The following is a 21,570-nucleotide window of genomic DNA, read 5'->3' as shown; positions in this document are numbered from 1 at the left end:
GTCAAAACAATGTGTCATCTACCCTGGGGAGAATAAAAATCACTCAGACCTTGAGCTGATTCATTAATTGTAATATTTGCAGAAAGAAATAGCAATTATATGGGATCCCTCATGTTCTTAAGTCTAAAATTTCAGTTATATAATTTACAAAAACAAACTTCCAATTCACTTTAACAGGTTTAAATCCAGAGGGATTTTTTTTCCATCCCTAGTGCCTATGTACTGTCTACCAGCATTTTTATAAATTATTTGTGTAATGAGTGCTGTTCCCTGTGTAAGGTGATCTGGAAGCTTTTCTTCCTACATTTGTTGAGTTAAAATTATGGGTATTAAATGCACATTGTTGGTGGTTTATTGGAATTTTGTTTCATTGCTAGTTTCTTATCTCTTGCACATGGCTTTGGCACTTTGTCACATTGTTACATTTGTATTTAAAAAAACATTGCTGAGGCTTTTTTTTTTTGTTGTTGTTGTTGGAGCTAAAGGAAGAATTATTTTTCAGACTGTCTCTTTTTGATGTGAGTAGCATTTCAGGAGGTCAGTGCTTACTTTTGCCTGGTTGCTTATATGGCCCTGTCTAAAACCATGGCCCCATGTATTGCACTCTCAGAGATTCAAATCAGGGCACTCTAGGCCCTGTGCAGTTGGAGAGGGTGGATCTGCACACAGGTACGAGTTCTGCCACGAGTAGCAAGTAGAATGCAGTGGCATTCTCTCTTCTCTCTTCTCTTCTCTTCTCTTCTCTTCTCTTCTCTTCTCTTCTCTTCTCTTCTCTTCTCTTCTCTTCTCTTCTCTTTTCTCTTCTCTTCTCTTCTCTTCTCTTCTCTTCTCTTCTCTTCCCTTCCCTTCCCTTCCCTTCCCTTCCCTTCCCTTCCCTTCCCTTCCCTTCCCTTCCCTTCCCTTCCCTTCCCTTCCCTTCCCTTCCCTTCCCTTCCCTTCCCTTCCCTTCCCTTCCCTTCCCTTCCCTTCCCTTCCCTTCCCTTCCCTTCCCTTCCCTTCCCTTCCCTTCCCTTCCCTTCCCTTCCCTTCCCTTCCCTTCCCTTCCCTTCCCTTCCCTTCCCTTCCCTTCCCTTCCCTTCCCTTCCCTTCCCTTCCCTTCCCTTCCCTTCCCTTCCCTTCCCTTCCCTTCCCTTCCCTTCCCTTCCCTTCCCTTCCCTTCCCTTCCCTTCCCTTCCCTTCCCTTCCCTTCCCTTCCCTTCCCTTCCCTTCCCCTCCCCTCCCTCTCCTCCTCCCCCTTCCCTTCCCCTTCTCCAGAAGTCATGTTCCAAGTATGACATCTTGTATTGCTCACAGAAATACTAGAGATGAATTATGGCTGAGAATACCTATTAAAAAAATAGATTTTTATTGGAAAAAACACTGTGGAAAAAACAATTTCAAAATAAGATATTTTTTCCTAGAAATTATGCTATTGTGGTTTTTTTCCTTAAATAGTTGGAACATCATAGTACTATATATTTTATGCATTATTATGTGAAGCTGCTACTAACTTACCATGATACCACTCTATTAATTGCAAAATAAAATTATTACTTAACTCCTTAAAATCAATGCCTATTTATTATTAGTTGAAAACATGTAGTAGCAGACTATAATGTATTTAGAGAAGGTGCATTTCCTAAAACTCAATGTTTGGAAATTTTTGTATGACATCCAATAGTGGTACTTCTGAACTGAATTTATTACAAAATATTTCTAGGACACAAACAAGTAATTACTACTTATTTAATTCAGAAAATCAAATCAACATATGGCTCATAAATAAGTAGTAATCATTTTAGATATACATAAGAAGTGAAAATTATCTCATAGAATAATTCAGGCAGGAATAACTGTGGGGGCTTTCTGAGGGTCCAGCTGCATCCTGAAAATCCCCCAGGATGAATCACACAATTTCTCTGGCCAACCAGTTTCAAAATGAAGCCTGTTTGGTTTCTTGTTTTAATGCAAAGAATGTTTTTTTTTTATTTTTTTTTTAATGTTGCTAATAGTGTAAGAAAAAAAAATTCAGAAAAACATTGACTTCTAGTATGGTAATACACCTGCATAGATATGTGAATTACTAGGAAGTTAACTGGAATGATATTTTCTTATAACCTGAGGCCGTTTTGATGTGACCATAAATTTTTTTTGTTTGTTTGCCTTTTTAAAATTTTTGTCCCATTTCAGCCAGAAGATAATTCTTTCATCCAAAACTTTTATTACTCAAAAAATTATTTTAAACATTTTTCTCTATATATTGACTTAGACCAGAACTTTCACTGACTGTCAAAATGAGATCAGTCTGGTATTTCTGCTTTATTTTATTATTATTAAACCCAGTGAATTTGAGCCTTGATTAAAAAAAAAAAAAAGAAATACCAACAGAGTCAAGAAGTTGTAAATCAGGCAAATATTTTGTCTGAAAATGAAGAAACTGTCCTAAAATTGCCCATATTTATAGAATTATTGACAAAATTGTACTTTTATGTTTTATATTTTTACATTCAAAAATTTGTTTTGTTTTAACATATTTGAAGTATGTTACTTTCTGAATATAGATTTTTTTATTACATATATTTAAAATAAAATTAAATCACAACATGGGAAAACACTGATGCATTAGAGAGTTACTAACTAAGGAACAAGACAGTGTGGTTTTCTTCCTGTGCCTCATGTATACTTTGTTTCATTCTCCTCATTGACAGCACTCCTCTGAAGGGTTTTAATAAAATGTAATCAAGTTTGTTGAAATATGAGGAAGCTAACAAACAATTTAATATTTAAGCAAGGTATTTTGAAATCTCCTTTTTAAAGCAGTTAAATGAAATATTTCAGGGGTGCAAGTACCTAACATCAAAGGATTGATTGGTTTTGCTATTGATGTTTCAAGCCTTTGAGATATTTCTCTAAAAGCTTGGTAAAAGAAAGACTTGCTTTAAAAATACAATTGAATTGCAAGGTCTACAGCAGAAAGTTTTTAAAAGCTTTTAGACCTTTTAATCCTTTGGTTGTCTTATGTATTTTTTGTATAATTAAAGCATAACTTTGATTGTGTGAGTTCTTATTCGCAACAATGTAAATGTGAATTGTCTTGTTTTAAAATAGTTTAAACATGTATGAAATTCTGTTAGTCTGAAATTGACTGTTGTAGTCCAGGTGACAGACTTTATAACATAGTTTTACAGAGCTACTTATCCAGCTTTTGTTAATGTTAGCAAGTATAAATGTGTTGCTAACTGCTATAGATGAGAGAGCCTACCCTAGCCAGGGATGATAAAATCTGTCTGTGAATGATATTGTGTCTTGGCAACTTAATTGTTTCAGTTTTATTCAATTTTCTAAATGTATTAGTACAGGAGATGTCAATTGATTTTTTTTTTCCTTGCACTTTGAGTAATTTTTAAAATAGAACCTCCAAAAAGCCAAATTTATGGTTTCAGAGTTTTTCATATTAGATAATTTTCATAATATGTTTTAGTGGAAAACACTGCTCTAGTGGAAAACACTGAAGTAAAGTACATGTCATATCCTGGTGTAATTATTACTTTGCATGGGAATTACACAATTAAGAAAAGCAAAAATAATTTTAACGATTTTGATAGTCATGGCTTATCATAATATTCAAATAAGTAAATGGATACATACATGACTCATATTAAAAATTTAGTTTTCATGAACTCCCACATTTTACCTTCTTTTTAGTAAGTTTCCATTGCCATTTGTTTTGATTCTTCCTGTTGATTACAAAGAGGAAGTCAAGGGCTTGAAGATGCTCTTTCCTTTTTTTCAATAACTCTTGCTATACTTTGGTGCTCCTGAGAGAAATGAGATTTTCTTATGGAGTTCCTGGATACTTTCAAAAAGATTAGAAAGCTTTTTAGTAATTCTTTTTGAAAACAAAGACTTTTTTCAGGGGTTTTTTTGTAGATGATGAAGGAAAAATTTATATGGAAGGCACATAACATTATTGTTACTTCTTTTTATTCATCCTTGCTTTTCCTTATTGTTTCTTTTCTGGTGTATTTGGATGGCTACAAAGAGGGATGAGATGAGGCTTTTTTAAAATTTATTCTTCATTACTTTGTTTATTCCCTGAACATAAATTTCCAGTGCATAAACTGCCCATTTGAGATGGTGAAGGGTGTAAATTTTTACATTGGCATAAATTTCATGAAGAGCCGTCTTGTGTCCAGAAATCAACTTGGTGAATTTGGAAGAGCTGCTCTCAGTCCAAAGGGGAGCAATGCCTCCACTTTGACACTGTAATGGTACAGAAGGCTGGAGATCACTGTCTCAGGCTATGCTTAAGGTCCATACCTTAACTCACCTTTTGTTTTATAATTAAGGTGGAGCCTTGAACAAAGAAGTTTTAACCCCAGTGCCTGTTTCGCTATGGTTCAGTGAGCCATTTTATATTATTTTATATTTCTGTTTGATTAAACATATAAAGTAAAATTGAGTCTAGAAGTGTCCAGGTGCAAAGAACTGAAAGGACATTATTAATCCTGTTTCTCAATAAAATAAGCTTGGCTGTCCTTTTCTAAAGATAAATAAATTTAGATTTAAAACAAACAAAAATTACTGATTTTTTTAATATATATATAACAGCAAAAAGGTTGGTTTTGGTTCTTTTAAGATATGGAGAAGAATTAGAATGGTTCAGTTTAGGCTTAAAGTCCTACGAGATGGTGGAAAAGAGTTCTTTCAGTATCAGTAATAATCTGCTGCATGTATTTTCTAGTCCAAAGAAAATACATTTCATTGATTTCACTTTTTGTGTATTTCAGCATGTATTCTTTTTGGTTTTTTTTGTAATTCAGTGTGTACATCTAAAATAACAGTGTTGCTTAGATATGCAGTGTAATTATGAACCTTTTATCTTTGTATTTATCTTTGTGATGCCAGAGTTAAAAGCTTTCATAGGTGCCAAAGTTCAATGCAATCAGTTATTTTTGCATTTCCAGCCCAACAACACTTTGTGAGAGGCTACAAGAAAAATACTGTAAAATCAAATGATCAAGGACTTTTTAGAACTCGGTACTATTATAGGTGGAAGTCTTGGTCTTGCACTGATTACTTTGTAGGAGACACCATTTAATGACGAAACAGAACTAAAACCTGATGGAAAAGTCTCTGTGTGAAATCTGTTGGTGTTGACATTGTAGGATAAAGTACTCCAGGCCAGGAATTTACTTGCTCCACAGAAAACAGGAAAATAGTATCTCCCTCACCACAGCCCTCAGTTTTTGTGTGGTTATTCATGTTTCATCAACTATTTGATTCAGCCTACATTCTTTGTAACAAAATAAAAAAGCAAGATGTTTCTTGAGTCTCTTGAATTCTCTTAAACTGTGTATTTTATCAGTGATGATGAATCTACATGAAAGAAGAAATTATCAAGGAAAACACAGTCTAGTCCTACAATATTCCAGCAGCTATTTAAAAATTATTATTGCCAAAGACAGCTATTACCTTTGTTCATTAGAAATTTAATTTCCTATTTTCTATAAGAATTTCTTTGTATATACATATGCAAGCTTATGGATTACTTTTATATCCTTGGGACGAAAGGGCTGTTCTCCAAAACGTTTTTGCTAAATGACAACCCATGTGTTTTGAATAGCTAGTGGTGTAAAATAAATGCCTTTTTTGCCTGACTTTATTTATTCATGTTTGTTTATTTATATCAGAAGACAATAATGGGTGTGAAAGAGAAATAGGAAAGGGAAAGGGAAATAGCATCATATGTTCTACTTTAATTCTTTATTTGAATTTTATTTGAAATCACTTCAGAGGATAAACCTATAATGTAGGTGTTGTTTTTATGATTTTTCAATAATCAGATGTTTAGCAGAGGTAGATATAGAATTTATTTGTTACCATTTGTTGTGTATATTGAAGGAGAGATGAAAGCTGAAACTGAAATTGTTCTCCTTAAAAAAAATTACCTGTACTTTGAAGAATAAAAGCATTGGAACATTACATTTTAAAAGCAAGTGAAATATATTTTTGTATGTGTCCCAAATCTTAGGTTTAGTAAATTAAAAATATTAATGTTTCCAATTAAAATTTTAATTGCAGCATCACTTTTTAATGGGAAACAATACATTGCCATTATGCTAATTTTAATGGACAATTTTACTTCATGAAAAAACCCTTAGGAATGAAAAATAGATTTTTTTAAAAGAATAATTTCCTGATACTAATTTAATATCTGATGCAGAGAAATGAATACCTAAAAAACAAAATCTCTGAAGTGCTTCTTAGTAGCAGTGTTCTTGGTCAGTTCCCACCACAGAACCTTAATAGAATTTACTGTTGTAGAATATTCTTTGTATTCTATGAATCCACAAGGATCCTTGAACTTCAAATTTAAAATATAAGAAAAAAAAATATTGACCACTGTTAGACTATTTCAATTTAGATTTTTCAGATGACTTCAGGATGAGATTGTGTTTTTATAGTACTGTCTTGGAATTAGAAGTTATGTGCTGAGCAGAGATTTGTACTTTTGCTGTTTGTTTTGGATGGTAGTTTAGCTGACCCCAGTAGCTGTGGTATTTGTTACATTTCTCTCAAGATGGAGGAGACAGAGGGTGTTAGGAGAGATTATTCCTTATTGTCTTAGGAGTTTGCTGAAAAGTTGCTTGAATGCATATTGTGTTCCAAGGGCTGTGTATACAGTGCTGACTCCATCCTGGCAGGTTATTATATAGAATGAGTTCTGTACATAAGAAACAGCAATGCTTGAATAAGGTTCAGTGATCTTTTTTTCCTCCACATATGTCAGGTGACTTTCACAAATATGCTAAATGCAATCTTCATTTGTCAACAAAGAAAATGCTAAGTTTTGTATATTTACAAAACAACACAGTTATTAGTTTATTTATTTGCTTATAAGTGTAAATCAAATGTAAACATTCAAAATGTATTGTAACAAGCCCCATTTCCTCCTCCCTTTCCATTCATATACCTAATGATTGATTTCCTGGTTCATGATTTGGTAATTAATTACGAGGTACTGTGGAGGAAGTATCAGATAATTTTAAATTCATGTAGCAGAGAATATATGATTAAATATTCTCTAAGTACCAGAACACAGTGAATGAAATAGTATTGAGTTGCTACTGAGCTAAAGCATTTGATTTTAAATAACTGTGAACTTCTTGTGAAGGGTTTTACACCACAAAGAGCCCTGAACTTAGCTGGATACTGTAGTCCAACCTTTGCTTTCCAAATTAGCATATTAAATTACACTGAAGGCTAAGAGTCTCTTAATTTCTTTGGAATATAAAGTAGTGAAATAGAATAAGATCAGACTGTAAACAGGGAAAACACGGAACTTTTGGATGATGAAGATTTATCTTGTGAAAAAATTCACTCCCTTTGTTCCTAGGAAAGTGTTTTTCCTTACCATTTGTTTCAGTCCAGCACTTTTTCAGTGACTTTTTGATTGAAAAAAATTCTTAAAAATTATTTCTTGAAAAAGAAAATCTTTTCTTTCCATCGCCTTTGAATGCTGGCTATGACTCTTCATCCTGTGACAGGCAGGCAGAGTGCTTTTGCTAAGATAGCTGTATCTCCATGCAGGGTGCCTGTATTATCTGGGATTCCCAGCCCTGGCCAGCCTGAGCACCCTCGGTCTTTGAGCAGTTTCATGCTGTGACTGTGCATTCATACATTATAAATGTGTAGCCTTCTGCTGTACTTCAATTACCCAGCAAGCTGTTTGTAGAATATCCTATATACAGTATTTGTACTGCAATTTAAGAACAGATTTTTCACTTGCAATGTTTGTCATACAACTTTTCTGCCTTCATTTCTGCCTGCTTGTATAACTCTGGAGAAGAAAACAAGTTTATAAAAGGCTAAACAAGACAAACCTGTAACCCGTCATGCATTTTATCAACTTATTCCTCATCTCCTTGAGCTGGTTCTGTGACATCTGACAAATTCTATTGCCATAATAGAAAGTTGGTCTGTCTTTATTTCATTAGTGTATGTTGAGGATTTGAGTACAAAAACCCACAGTTGCAAAACAAAAAGTCAGATTCATTTCAAGCTCGATTAACCACATTGATCCCCTTTCCGCCTTCATATTTGATGGAATGAAAAAAGTGAAAGAGATGTCAGTTTAAAGTTTGATGGAATTCCACAAATTGCTCAAACACCAACTTCAACAAGTATATCAAAATAATGATTAAAAATGTCACTAAGTTTTGCTTTTCGTTACATTGACCTCAGTATTTCTCAGATTTGACAGAATGAGCCAGGTGTGGACTTGAAGGCCAAGAATTCTGTGAGCTGAGGATTTTTAGTGTTAGAAGACATTGCTTAGAGAAACATGTCTGAAATGGGAATTTGTGATTATTTTTTATAGTCATATGAGCCCTTCTGATCACATAGATTTATACTATTTTAAGGATATTCTGTATGATTTCTCTGGAGATACATTAATGAAACTTGTAGGTTATTCCATTTGGAAAGTAGTGCATTCAGCAGTGTGTTTAAGGACTTGGTATATATGAAGTATACAAGTACCTGCAATATGGGAGAATATTTAAAATTAGACAAAAGTCAGAACACTTCTGCAGTTTTGAGTCCCAGAGGATGTGACAGGACCCTTGCTTTTGCCTCCATAAATGCAGCGTTTGGAGACTGATATCTGGCTGTTACAGAGACACTTCAGTTCTTCACAGAAAACACAGTTCAAGTAACAAAACTCTGGATTAATTTAGAAGCCAAAGACATAGTTTGAATCCATCACTGTGAGACATGCTTGCGTCAGAGAGAGATTAATCCAATTTTGCCAACCTGCAAGGCACAAATAAAAGAACACTTGTTAAAAAGTAGATCTCTGCTTATAGAGAAAAATCTGATTTTGTTACTTAGTTTAGAGTCTGAAATGTAAGCCTTGCAGCAAAGCTGAAACCTTTTTAAGAACATTTTCACTGAAGAATTTTCATTGCCTTAACTAGATTTGTTTCAAAATTAAACTGTTCTTCAGGCATGGTTGTTAGAGACTCCATGAAAGCAGCTGCACTGGAACTTAAAATCAGTAATTCCTATTAAATGAACATTAAATGAGGATGCCATTTCTCTTTGTCTTAATGTTTTGCCATGCTATTTGAAATCAATTAAGGCAGCTATCTGGCAATTTAAAGAATACTAATAAAAATACCATCCTCTATTTGCATTCATTTCTTTCCCAGAAGTGTCAGTTGCTGGAGAAAAGATTTTTATTTTTTTTTTCTTTTCCCTTGGGAGAGCTAGAAGTGAAATGATTAGGGAGAAGCCATGTTAATAGAGAATTTATTTGGCCAGGTGAAATCTTTCATTACTGAAAGATCTGTGTGTTTGCTTGTACAGTTTTTACACAGGATAGTTTTCAGGGGGATCTTTCTAATTAAACATAAGAAAATTCTAAAAGAGTGAGAAAGAGGAGCAGGACTTTTCTCAGTAGAATTATCTGGGTATGTTTTTTACTGAAGAAGCTTACTGAAGGTTGGTATCATTGAACCACTAGGAGTGATTTGGTTTCAACCTGTCAATGCATAATGTTTTCAGAAACAAAACACTCTGGTGATGGAGTTGGGGAACAGTACAGTAATGGTTGGTTGGACACTCTAAAACAGTTCTGGGACTAATCATGTGTGTGTAATCAACTGTGCAACCAAAGTGATTGCACAGTTACATTGTATTTTAGAAGATACGTTATCTTTGTGATAAATTGGGGAATAAAGTCAGCAACTTTGGAGGCAAAAGAAAATATGCAAATTGCTATTTATTGTTTGTTTCTTTTACATTTGAAATATCTGTTCAGATTTTGATTCTAACTCGAGGAAGCGGGGGGAATCTTGCTTTAGTTGGGCTAGATACAAAGGGTGAGGATCTCTGTTGCACCAGTGTGGGACCCTTACTGTTTTATTTTTCAGTAAACTGATGTTGTGAAATTTTCCATGTAAGCCCTATTAAGGGGAAGGATCTATAAAATTTTTCTATATACACTAAAATCTGCAAATAATTATTTTGGAGTTATCTATGAAAGTAGGTGTCCAGAATAATCCTGCTGAGAAAGTAGATAAGTAGATTGACTATGTTCATATAGATGATTTTCTTGTAACTTATTCTTATGCTGCAATAAACCCTTTGAGACCCTTTGAGTCCTAAAAGAATTTCAGGAACAGAGGAAGAGAAAATAGTTTTTGAATTTCCATTTTGAATTCAATTACTTTGCTATATGTTTCAACCAAAATTATAGTAGTTTTGCTTGTTTCTGGTTCCAGATGGTACTGAGGTTGGGAAGGAGACAAAATGAAAATTATCAGAATAAATGGAAAATTTTTGGGGGGTATGTAACTGAATTTACTAAAGTTAAAATGAGAAAGGAAAAAAAATCCTAGTTGAGCAAGAATCTTACTGATAGTTTAGGTACAACCTAGGAAATTAAACTACATTTTTCTGCTTCATGTGCTAGTGAGTATGGGGACAAATACAGGATGATTAATGAGAATGTGTAAATGGAAATTATTTTGAATTTTGCTTGCTCATACAGAGTTTAATGGTCCCAGAGTAGGATGGGACAAGATAATCTCTAACCTACAATTATGCAATGAAATCTCAGGTCAAGCAAAATGGATTTATAATTAATTTATTAACATGGAGATGGAATAATTCATACTATGAAATACAGTGCTCATATTTAGGGGCAGTCAGAGAAATGGTTTTAGTCATGATTGCTCCTGAGTCCTGCTCACATTGCATGAAAACAAGTTGAAGGAAAGCATAAATACATAGAAAATAAAACCTAATGCAACTTCACTGCAATACATAGTAACACATTAAGCAATACACTTTGAGGCAGAAATATTTTCAAACCAGCATTCTGATGTTGCCTTTCCTAAAGGACAATAATTGTTTCCATTCCTCTATAATGGCTTCTGGTTTTGACTGTGCTAGTGGGCACCATACACACATGGTGTATGTACAGCAGATCCAGCAAATCTGGCACTTGTGTTGGTGTGCAGGGCCAGGTTTTGGTAAGGGGGACTACAGTGATGGTTTCTGTGAGAAGCAGCCTCCTCATGTCCAGCAGAGCCAATGCCAGACAGCTCCAAGACAGACTCACATTAGAGAAATTAATGGAGAGACTTCAGTCTGAAACAGGGGAAGGACTCCTCTCCCTGAGCAGTGGCAGAAACAACTTGTGATGAACTGGCCATAACCCCCGTGCCCATCTCCCTGCACTGCTGTGGGAGGAGGTAGAGCTGGAAAGGAGGGAAGGGTGGGGGAAGATATTTTTAGGATTTATTTTGCTTTTCACTATCCTTCTCCCATTTTGTTAGTAATGAATTCAATTAATATCCCCAATTAATAACTGTTTTGCCCATGATGGAATTTTGGTGAGAGATGTCTCATGGATCTTAAATCATGAACCTTTGCTATATTTTCTCTCCCATGTCCAGCTGTGGAGGGGTGAAATGGAGTGGCTTTTGTGGGTAGCCAGGGCCAGCCTAAGGCAGTTCTCTAAAGAAGGAAATTTCTTTATGAGGATGTATGAATAGTTAAATTTGCAAAGAACATCAGACTGATCTTGTTTATGGGTTCCAGTAAGGCCCTTGGCACAAAATGCATCAGTATGCTATTGAAATACATTAATGTTACAGAAATCAGGAGGCATATTAAAGCACAGGAATATTAAAAAGAAAACAGAGGAAGAATTACATAACCTTGAAGATTGAACTAATAGAAACGGGATAGTTTAAATAATGGATGTTCAAAATAATGTAATTTATTAGTCATAAGGTGAAAATTGAAAACCACCATAGAAAATAAAATATTTGGATTATCAGTCACTAAGGGGTAGGACGTGCTGTACTGTCAGAAATATGCTAGAATATCCTGCTTGGTCTCCTCTGCCACTCCACCACCTGCTGGGTCTCTGATGGGTTCTTTATAATATCCTGTTAGCCCCATGCATCTGAAGTGGTGCTGGATGTCTACATTTAGGTGACTTAACTAATGTTTTAAAGATGCTTTTCTACCCATCCTGTGGCAGATTTGATAGACTACCTGATTGTGCTGGCAAACCCAGAGCATCCTAAATGAACTGGACCAGTATGTTTCAGTACCTGGATCCTGCCTGTAACAGCTGAAAAGGTCTGCAGGGCTCAGTGACTGAGATCACTGTGTATAATTGAAGTAAAGCCCTAGCAGCCTTTAAAAGCATGCAGAACACACCTACCTGAGGTACTTTACCCTCAGGGCAAGTTTCTCTTGGATGATGATGATGATGTGGCAGCCCGTGAAAAAGCTGAGTCACTGAAAAATGCACTCCTAACAATCTAGAATGTGTGTTATGTCTTGTTCCTATGAAAAGTTATGGTCCTTAAGAAAAAGGAAGTCAAATTAGTACAGGACATTTCTTGATATTTCCAGAAGTTCTGGAAGACCACTAAATTGATCAAGGTAATGGATCTTACCAGAAGATACTGAAAATGTAAACATAAATTATATTTTGTCTCATGCATCAGAAGCAAAAACTCCAAAGAGAGAAATAATCAAATATTCAACCAAATTTCTGCAACTTAGGAAAAACCTTACATAAGCATACTGTGACTGTAATTAAGTTTTTGCTAGAAATCTGGGGAAATCACGGGGCCACCAAATAATGCAAGAATTGGAATATTAAAATAATGTGAGAGGAAAAATATTCCCATTCTTTGGATCCAAGCTGATAAGCTGAAGAAAAGCTGACTATAGATGCTTACAGGAGCAGGAGTGGACGCAAAGCATTTCTCATTATATTCTGTATTGATCTAAGACAGTGTAACAACCATACTGGGTTGGAGAACTATGTTTTTCCTCGATAAAATAATTCTATGTCTGTGTCCTTGTATTGAGTGTCCTTACAATTGCAGTGTTGTTAATGTAGTGGTGTTAGTCAATCTGAAGTTACTTACTTCAGATACCCATGTTTAAAAATTTTCTTATACTCCTTTCTGCTGGGTTTTTTCATGATGTAGTCATTTACTTTAAAATGCAGGTATTGGTTTCTCAAAAAAATGACTACACACTGCAGCCAAACCTGCAGTGCTCCAATTTAATGACTAGTAGAGCATGAGGAGGTTTTGATTTTAAGATTTGGGTTGGTTTTATTTTCACTAGATCAAGAAAATGTGTCTTCAGTGTCTTTTTTACAGTGCATTACACCTACCAGAAGAATTAGTGTATAAATATAAATGCTGTTTAGAAATTAATCTTTGCACCATTTTCTTCTGGAAACACAGAATATTCTGTAGTGTTCAGTATTTTCCTAAAAGCAAACTAATTCAGACTGACATTTTCATTATGCTTTTGGCATACAAAGCAGATGGATTCTTAAAATAAAGTGTTAAATAAAGCAATTAACATAAATTTATAAATTCAATTATCTAAATGATAAAATATTTTAAAATGTGGAGTGGAATAAAATCCTAACACTAGGAAAGTAATTTCCCAGATCAGCATGTAGTGGGGTAAGCCTTTTCTCACAGTTCACATGGACAAATAATTTAGTTTGATTCCTGCCCCTTAAATTTCTACAGACCAATTATATTGTTGTTATGTATTTTCATTTTGATTACAAAATGCCGACAGCATTCTGAATTCTGCAGTAAAGTGACAGATCAGAATGATACAATGAGCAGACAGCTGAAGGGCCATGTGGGACAATTAGTGAATTTGTACATCACTTACCCAAATTTACAGTTTACATAATGAAACATAGTGTGCCTATTTCATCTTCAAATGCATATCTTCAGTAAGCATAAATTTAACTTTCCTGTAAAAAGCTTAACTATAGAGGCATGTGGGTGGAAATTTTTGAATAAGCCTGAGCATTTACAGGACAAATAAGTATCTTTCAGATACATTTCCATTGGGATCTCACACCTTCAAGGTTAGGAACTAGCATTTATCTGTCCTTCTGTCCTGCAGAAGTTAAGGAGCAGTCACCTCATTCCTTTTTAGCCTCATACTCTGTTTTACATCTGCTGACCACCCCTTTTACATCATTGAGCCAGTTGACTTAACAAAGCTAAACTTGGGCCAGTTGTTTGTAACATTTATGTAATTGCTTTTGAAGTAAAAAAGTTCTCCTTTGAACTGTAAATATTCTATGACATAAAAGTTTGTTGCATACTCTCTCTTGATTTATAACTTCAGTGTATCACAATCATGACAATGCATCTGCTGTGTTTGCTGACATTATTCTTCAGGACCAAATCCACTGAAATCTCTTTCTTTAAGTAATTCCCCATCACATTTTTATCATTTGATCAAAGATTCAGTGATTAGTACTCCATAAAGAAATGGCATTTCTTATACTGTAAATAGGCAGTTTAACCTTCTAATTTCTCATTATACACGTGGGATGGTTTGTTTTCCCATTACTATATAGTCATCTATCAGAACAACTTTCCCTATAAGAAACAAATAATGACTGAATTTTGTTCAGCATAGGATAAGGAGAGAAGGACACAAATGTCTAAAAAATATACTATATTTTTGTTTAAAGAAGTTAGAAATAGCTAAAGTGCTACACTACCTAAATGGGTAAGTTGCTATTGCCTATTTTAGTATTAAATGTACATGCTACATGCTGCACCATTACTTGCTGCAGCATCAATGCACATTGTATATTTACGTATATATATGTACATGAAAAAATCTAAAAATTCATGATATATTAGCATTAATGAACTGATATTACCCATGAGTACATTTACGTTTTAGATATGAAACTAAGCTAAATATTTTTGGCTGTATTTTTTTCCTAACATATTGACAGGGGGTAGTACTGTCCTTTTGAAATTATAAAAGGACAGCCTGTGAGCTTTAAACTGAAATAAAAAAGACTGAAAAGGATCTAGCCTTCCATCCATTTTTTCTGCTGATTTTTTGTCCATATGCATAGCTATTAATTTGTCTGAAATCCATGTGCTGAAAGAGAAGCTAGCATAAAATACTGATCAGATTTTTGCCCTCCTCCCAGTTGCACAAAAACCAAAGATGACATATAAACAAAAATGAAAATGCTCTAGTAAAATTATTTATAGCACAGTGTAATTCTGTCATATGATTTCATCTTTGTTAGCATTAAAACATTCTGACATTTCCTAATTAATGTTATTATATATGCTAATTCTTGGTAAGAGGGGTCTAAAGAGCACAGCTGAGAACATTCTTTCTTGTTTGCATAATTGCTCTGAGCAGCTGTATACCTTATTTTTTCAATATAAAGCAGTAAATACAAGTTAAGCCAAATAAAGATTCGCTAGTGTCGTTTCCAGTCAGTATACGATTGGGATTATCATGTATTTAAATTACATAAAAATATATTTATTTTCTTAAGAAATTTGAATTGGTGTGTCTCTATCACACAAAAAAAGTTCAAATATATGTCATGCATATATAAAATAATCTGACAATCTGTTTAGTTTCCCTTTTGCTTTGCTATGTAGGGTCATCAAGATGAAATTTAAATGACATTCAGTGTAACAAAACATTGCTGGCACTGATTTTTGGTTTAGGTAAGTTACATATCCTGCAATTTTTTCTGATGGCTTCTGTTGAACCACATTTAGCACATCAAGATGTGGTCCTTGAGAACATTTTTGTTTAGTGGTGTACCACGCAGTGTTGGGTTGAGGGGGTTGCAGTCAATAATCTTGGAGGTCTTTTCCAACCTTAATGATTTCATTATAGGGATATGAGACATAAATATGTGCTGTACACAAGTTAATGACATTTTAACCATTTTTCATGGAAAGACTGCCATATGATGTGCAGAAACAAGGTCCTCTATGCTAGGAAACATCCTTTTACAGGATAATTTGTTACTTTTTAAAGAGAAGCATTAATCAGGTGACCCCTTTACTAACACAGCAGTGTCTGTTTCTGTGGCATGGATATGTTTGTAGGGGCAGTGTGCCATGCATGCCTCCTACATGCTTTAAGGGAACTTTCTGCCTCTGGTCACTGACTGAGGTGGCTGAGGAGCCCACTGGAGGCCATTCAGGGACTGCTGTAGTGACATGGAGGGGAATGTGCCACCCTCTCCTTCCCCTGGAATTCCCTTCTCCATTGCCAAGTCAGAGCCTTTTGTTCCTGCTACTGTCAGTAATACTGATTTTGCAGAATTCCTGGTTTAAAATACTGATTATATTTTAAAAATTGCATTTATAATTTATCTGATTACTTGGCAGTCAAAAAAAATGTCTTGCCCCAGAAGTTCTCAGAAATATCTCCAGCCTTCTCAGCATTTGAAGATGAATGTGTAAACACACAGTACCCTGAGCATTAACCTACACCTTTCTGAATATTTTAGGGTCTATGTTTTCCTTTTCCTTCATAAATGTTAAATTAACTTCAAGATACAACACAATGTATAATTTTTCTGGCTTAGGTTTTTCTTTTCTCCCTGCATTACAGTCTTTGTTGCATTCTCTTACTATTCCATATGGTATGCCTTTGGCTAGCTCCAGGAAGTGTCACAGCTTCACTCTCCATTAGTTCCATAATACCAGCTACAATAGCAGATCCTGGCTAAAATAATTTTGTATTCTTTCGTCAGGGAACACACAGGCAAATTGATCTGTTAATGTCTGACAGTAACAAAATGCCTGCATTTTAGGCATACATATATTCTGTATACACAATCCATGTGATCTATTTAAGGCTGACTTCAGAATAACTGAAAACAACACTGGATTTATGTATATTTTGTAGCCAAACACTGTGCACAGTTAGTCACTCCTCTTTCTGATGTTACTTATGTTTTAAGTTAGGCAGCCTCTGTGTCCCGACCTGCAAGATGCTGAGCACTTTCAATTCCCAGTGAAGCCTGCCACTGAGCACAAATCATGTCTTACAATTATTTACGCACCAAGGTGTAAGTCCCTCGTGAGCCTTACGCAGAATGTCTGTGTGGATGTGCACACAAACTGAAATGCACTTGCAGAGTGCCTTCCCCATGGGACACCTCCCTGGTGCCTCCCTTTGCCGGCTGCTCCCTGCAGCCCTGTCAGGTGGGTGCAGCAGGTCACAGGCGACCCTTGCAGGTGACCTGCTCATTCCATTGCCATTCCACTGGCTGCAGTCATCTTGAGCATGACCCTAATGTGATCTCTGAAATATTTGAAGACTTCGTCAGGTGCAAATGTGAAGAACGCAGAATGTTAATGAAAGACTTCAACACCATTAAAACTGCTTATCTTTTAAATAAAGTGGGATGTAATTTGTGGCAGATGCTTTTATGTAAGTTTTCCATGCAAATTTTGAGCAACATAAGATTTATGTGATAGCATAAATAATAGTTCTAAAGAAATACTTTCTGCGAAAATATATAGTTATAACCAATCCTTTTTTTATCTGCTTTAATTAGTAGTTACTATTTTCCTCAGTGTTTGTAGCCTTCAAAAGATACTTTGCAACAAGATTTCATATCTGTTCATAATAAATTTTCTTTTATTATAGATTTCAGATATGTTAAATATAAATTTATTCTATTAGATATTTTTTCCTAGTGTTTCAAATTCTTTCCTACTATGGTTGTTCATGGAGCTGGAGTTTGAATATTATTCTTTATGAAAGCAATATTTTTCCCCTTTGTGTGAATTGCCTAGGAATTGCTCTCAGTTTAAATGTATGTAATGATCAAGTGTAAATATATACTGACCAGAATATGAAAAGTTTTCAGGTAATGGATGGATGTTGAGAGGTTAATTTCAGCTTTGCATCACATATGATAGGTCTCTGAAAGCAGATGCTCTGCCACTGCATCATCCTCCCCATCATCAAACATGTGAAAAGTAAAAAAGCAGGACAGATTGGTAAATTACTAATATTCACTGGGCAAATTATTAATATTCACTGGTGTAAACTCAGGGATTAATAAGCAAAAATAGTTAAAATTACATAAATTAAAAATGAGAGAGAGAAAATCCAGAGGCTTTAGGAGTGGTTAAGACAGAGGAGGCAATGGATTGGGAGGTGGCAAAAAAAGGGGCAGAAATAGACCTGAGGAACCAGGGAGGAGGTAAGATGAACCAAGACTATATGACCATGACACTAGAGCAAAAGGCTGGCTTATTTCCCATGAAGGGTTTGTATCTTCAGACAACACAATTTAAGTCTTTTTATGATTCCTATCTTGTTATTTTTCCAATTCATATGGCTTGCTTAATGTCAATGCCTAAAAAGTCATTCATCTTGTAGTAATAGGGACCAGACTACAGATGTTGTTAGGTCTTTTACCCAAATGGTGTTAGCTCCAAAAGCAATGAAATAGATATGAGAGAATAGCTGAAATACTTCAGAAAAAGTTAAACTAGGTGCATGTTTTTATTAGCTTAGTATTTTATATGTGGAAGCATATGTGCCTGTGTAGGTATGGGGATGTGGATACCCATAAAAAATGCCTTGATTTCTGTCATTTACATGCATTACTTTGCCCTGGAAATGCTGAGGTGTGGCTTAAAGTCAATTTAATAGGGGAAATAGCATTGTCTTTGCCACAGGAACAGAAGATCCAGCTTTTAATGGTTTTCCTTTTCATAATTACTGAGCCTTTTTTTTTCACTAACTTTTATGATAAAGTGTATTTTTACTTAGTATGACTTGCACAGGTGGTTCTTTAGTTCTTGCTTTCATCTTCTGTGTATTATTTATGAACAACAGTGATTCCTCTGTGTTTCCTTTACTACTAGCAGTTTTTCTACCAACAGACTCAGCAAGTGGCAATCCTTCCTTAGATGTTTCAGTTTAGCATTGCTTTTTGGAAATAAACAGTAGACTTTTCAACATGAAAATTGTTAATAATTGATGGCATTTATCAAAACCAGCAATCATACCTCTAAGTGAGACTCTGTGGGGCTTCACAAAGGAAAAGAGGTAATACTTCAAAAAGTTAGGTTATTGGATGGGTTGGAGAAGGGGAAGTAGGAAGAAGGCTTTCACCACAGCAAGTGGTATTTTCTGGAGAGGGTGACACATTCTAACTTGACCTGGTCGCCTCCCTCCAGCCAGTCCTTACTTCCCAGTGCTGGAGAAGCAGGGTGCAGCAGCCCCAGTGCCTTACTGGGATTTACAAATCTCCCAAAACCAGGCACTGGAGGCTACTTGGAGCCACCAGCCAGAGCAGCCCTGACACAACTGAGCTGTTGTTCACAATCTGTGTCATGTGCCAGTTTGGGTCTATTTCTGGGGGTTTAATTTTTTTTCTAAGTCTATTACTGAATAAAGTCTTTCTTATCTCAGTGTCCATTGTCCCCATGCTTTCTCATGTCAGCTACCTTCTGCAGCAATATTTTTAGCTCGTAATTCTGTTTTTACTTATTTCAGGAAAAGGTAGAACATCCCCTGGGATTGCAGTTAATAGCTTCAAGAAAGATCTATATAGACAAGGTCATACACTGTGAGGAACATCATAGTAGTGACAAATGTATCAACCCTGCCAAGCTCAGAACTATTCACCAACTCTTGGAACTGACTGCATCCCATTAGGAGCAGTGCTGGACAGGCATTCAGCAAAGCAGCTTGGGTGATACTCAGTATTACCATTGGCTGTATTTTAGCACTCAGCTCCTCAACTGAGATTCTCAAGGCTGACTCCTGATACTTGGAATAGACTGGTAGAAAATTTTTACTTTAGGCTGAATCTCAGACTGGTGCTGTACTCCAGATGTCAAATTCAGTGAAAAGTCAAGGAACAGGAAAAACTGGAGCCTGGCTTGTGGCTTCTACATAATTCAGTTAGTTTTTTTGCCTTCAGCTGGTCTCTTGTGGGAAACAGAAGTGCATAATCAAAGGCATTTATGTCCAGATCCACATAGGTTCAGCATGGTCTGAGAAGTTTGATCAAAGCAGTCTCTGTGGTAGGTATCACTTTCTTGAAATTGGGTTAGGCAGAGTTTTGAAACAGTATGCACACAGTCAGAAAGGTGAAAATTGTACAGAGTGTGTCCAGTACTCTAAGTTCAACTCTTCAGGGAAAGTTTTTGTCTCAAACAATCAACACATCTCAGTTTAAAGATTCTTGAATCACGTTCCTGAAAATAAGCAAACTAAATTCCATGCAGACAAGACGTGCAGTAACTAAGGGGTTCACTGAGTGCTTGACTTTGGTATTTCTTAATGCAAATCACTACGTAAGATCTTGGGATATAATGCCATCTACTGGCATTTTATTTGCTATCTATGTATGTTGCTTCGACATATGTAAGGCCTCTGAGCTTGCTGGAGTGACTACTGTAGCCTCACAGGGATAATTCAGTCTTCTGAAAATGACACGAACAGGCTGATTTTTTTGCTGCCACATAGCTGCAAGGAAGTTGATGCTCCAGAAGGTCACAGGGCTCCAAAGGTCCCCATGTTACTGCTGAAAAGTCCATGTGAAAGTTTTTTGATAGCCTAGAATATCTAAAATGTCCCTTCATGCTTAAGGATATCTAGGAAATGGAAATGAGCCCTAGATCTTTTCTAGTTGCAAATAGGATCTTAAGCACCTCTTCATTGACCACCTGCATGCAGAAAACTCTTTTTAGTTACCCAAATCTCAAATTGAGCAAAGTACATTTCCTTCTAATAGTTGTGTGGGGAGACGGGCAAATACTTCCTCTCTGTCTTTTTTCACACAGAGGAAGCCAAGTTTACTAATTTTGGCAAGCATCTAACTTTAATATGCCTATGGTAAGCAAAAAGTAAAATATCCTTCAGTTCAAACATTTCTAGCATACTTAAATGCTAAGGCAGACAAAGATCGAGTGGTATAATTATTATTAAAATGCTCAACTACACAGAGCAATTTAATGACAATTTACTAATATCCACTTTGGCTTCAGTGTTATTAAATGTATTTTGGTATTAACTTTTATTATTTTTAAATATTGGTTTTATAAGGCATTTTTAGTTACTGGTGAAGTTATGCTTGAGGAGACAGAAATGTTGTGAAAGCTTCAAGTACAGGATAAGTAAGCTGCCTGTAGGAGATATTGGATATTTCTTAGTATCTACAAAGATACACAGTAAATGATCTTTGGTCCATCAATTAGGAAGAATATTACATTAAAAGAAGATATCTCTCAAAGACTGGAGCACTAATTACAATTTTACAGATCTGTAAGAGAATAATTACAAGTAAATTAAGACTATGTCTAGAATTTCAAATAGGATCTTCTGAGGTTTTACATTCTAAAGTAAGACACATCCAACATATCTAATTGATGTCTAATCTTTCTTCTACTCTGGATATTTTTCAAGATACAGCATCAGTTTCTTAGCACATTCATTATATTGATCAGATCCAGATTGCAAAGTTGGCATTGGTTTATGTAGTAAATCCCAACTTGACAAAAAGATTGAAAGTTAGAAATGTTTTTAAAATCAATCTAGGGTTTCAAAACCCTTGATAAATTCAGTTAACTATAGCAATTAAAAAAAAAAAAAAAAAGGGAAAAACACAAACAAAAGCACAAAAACCAGCAAATCCATCCTAACAAACAAAATTCCCCAACAACAAGACAAACACCCCTTTCCCCCACCCCCCTC

At 35.3% G+C, this 21,570-nt stretch overlaps 1 protein-coding gene across 1 annotated transcript in view; it reads left to right on the top strand.

Annotated features, from left to right (window-relative positions):
• The window catches only part of CSMD1 (CUB and Sushi multiple domains 1), a 1,059,051-nt gene that overhangs the window by 599,196 nt on the left and 438,285 nt on the right, over positions 1-21,570 (top strand). The gene's annotated exons all lie outside the window — the stretch shown is intronic.

This window comes from Ammospiza caudacuta, chromosome 3 (assembly GCF_027887145.1).
Source record: "Ammospiza caudacuta isolate bAmmCau1 chromosome 3, bAmmCau1.pri, whole genome shotgun sequence".
Lineage (NCBI taxonomy): Eukaryota > Metazoa > Chordata > Aves > Passeriformes > Passerellidae > Ammospiza > Ammospiza caudacuta.
The sequence above is the reverse complement of the archived record's forward strand: the minus strand, read 5'-3'. Positions and strand labels throughout refer to the sequence as shown.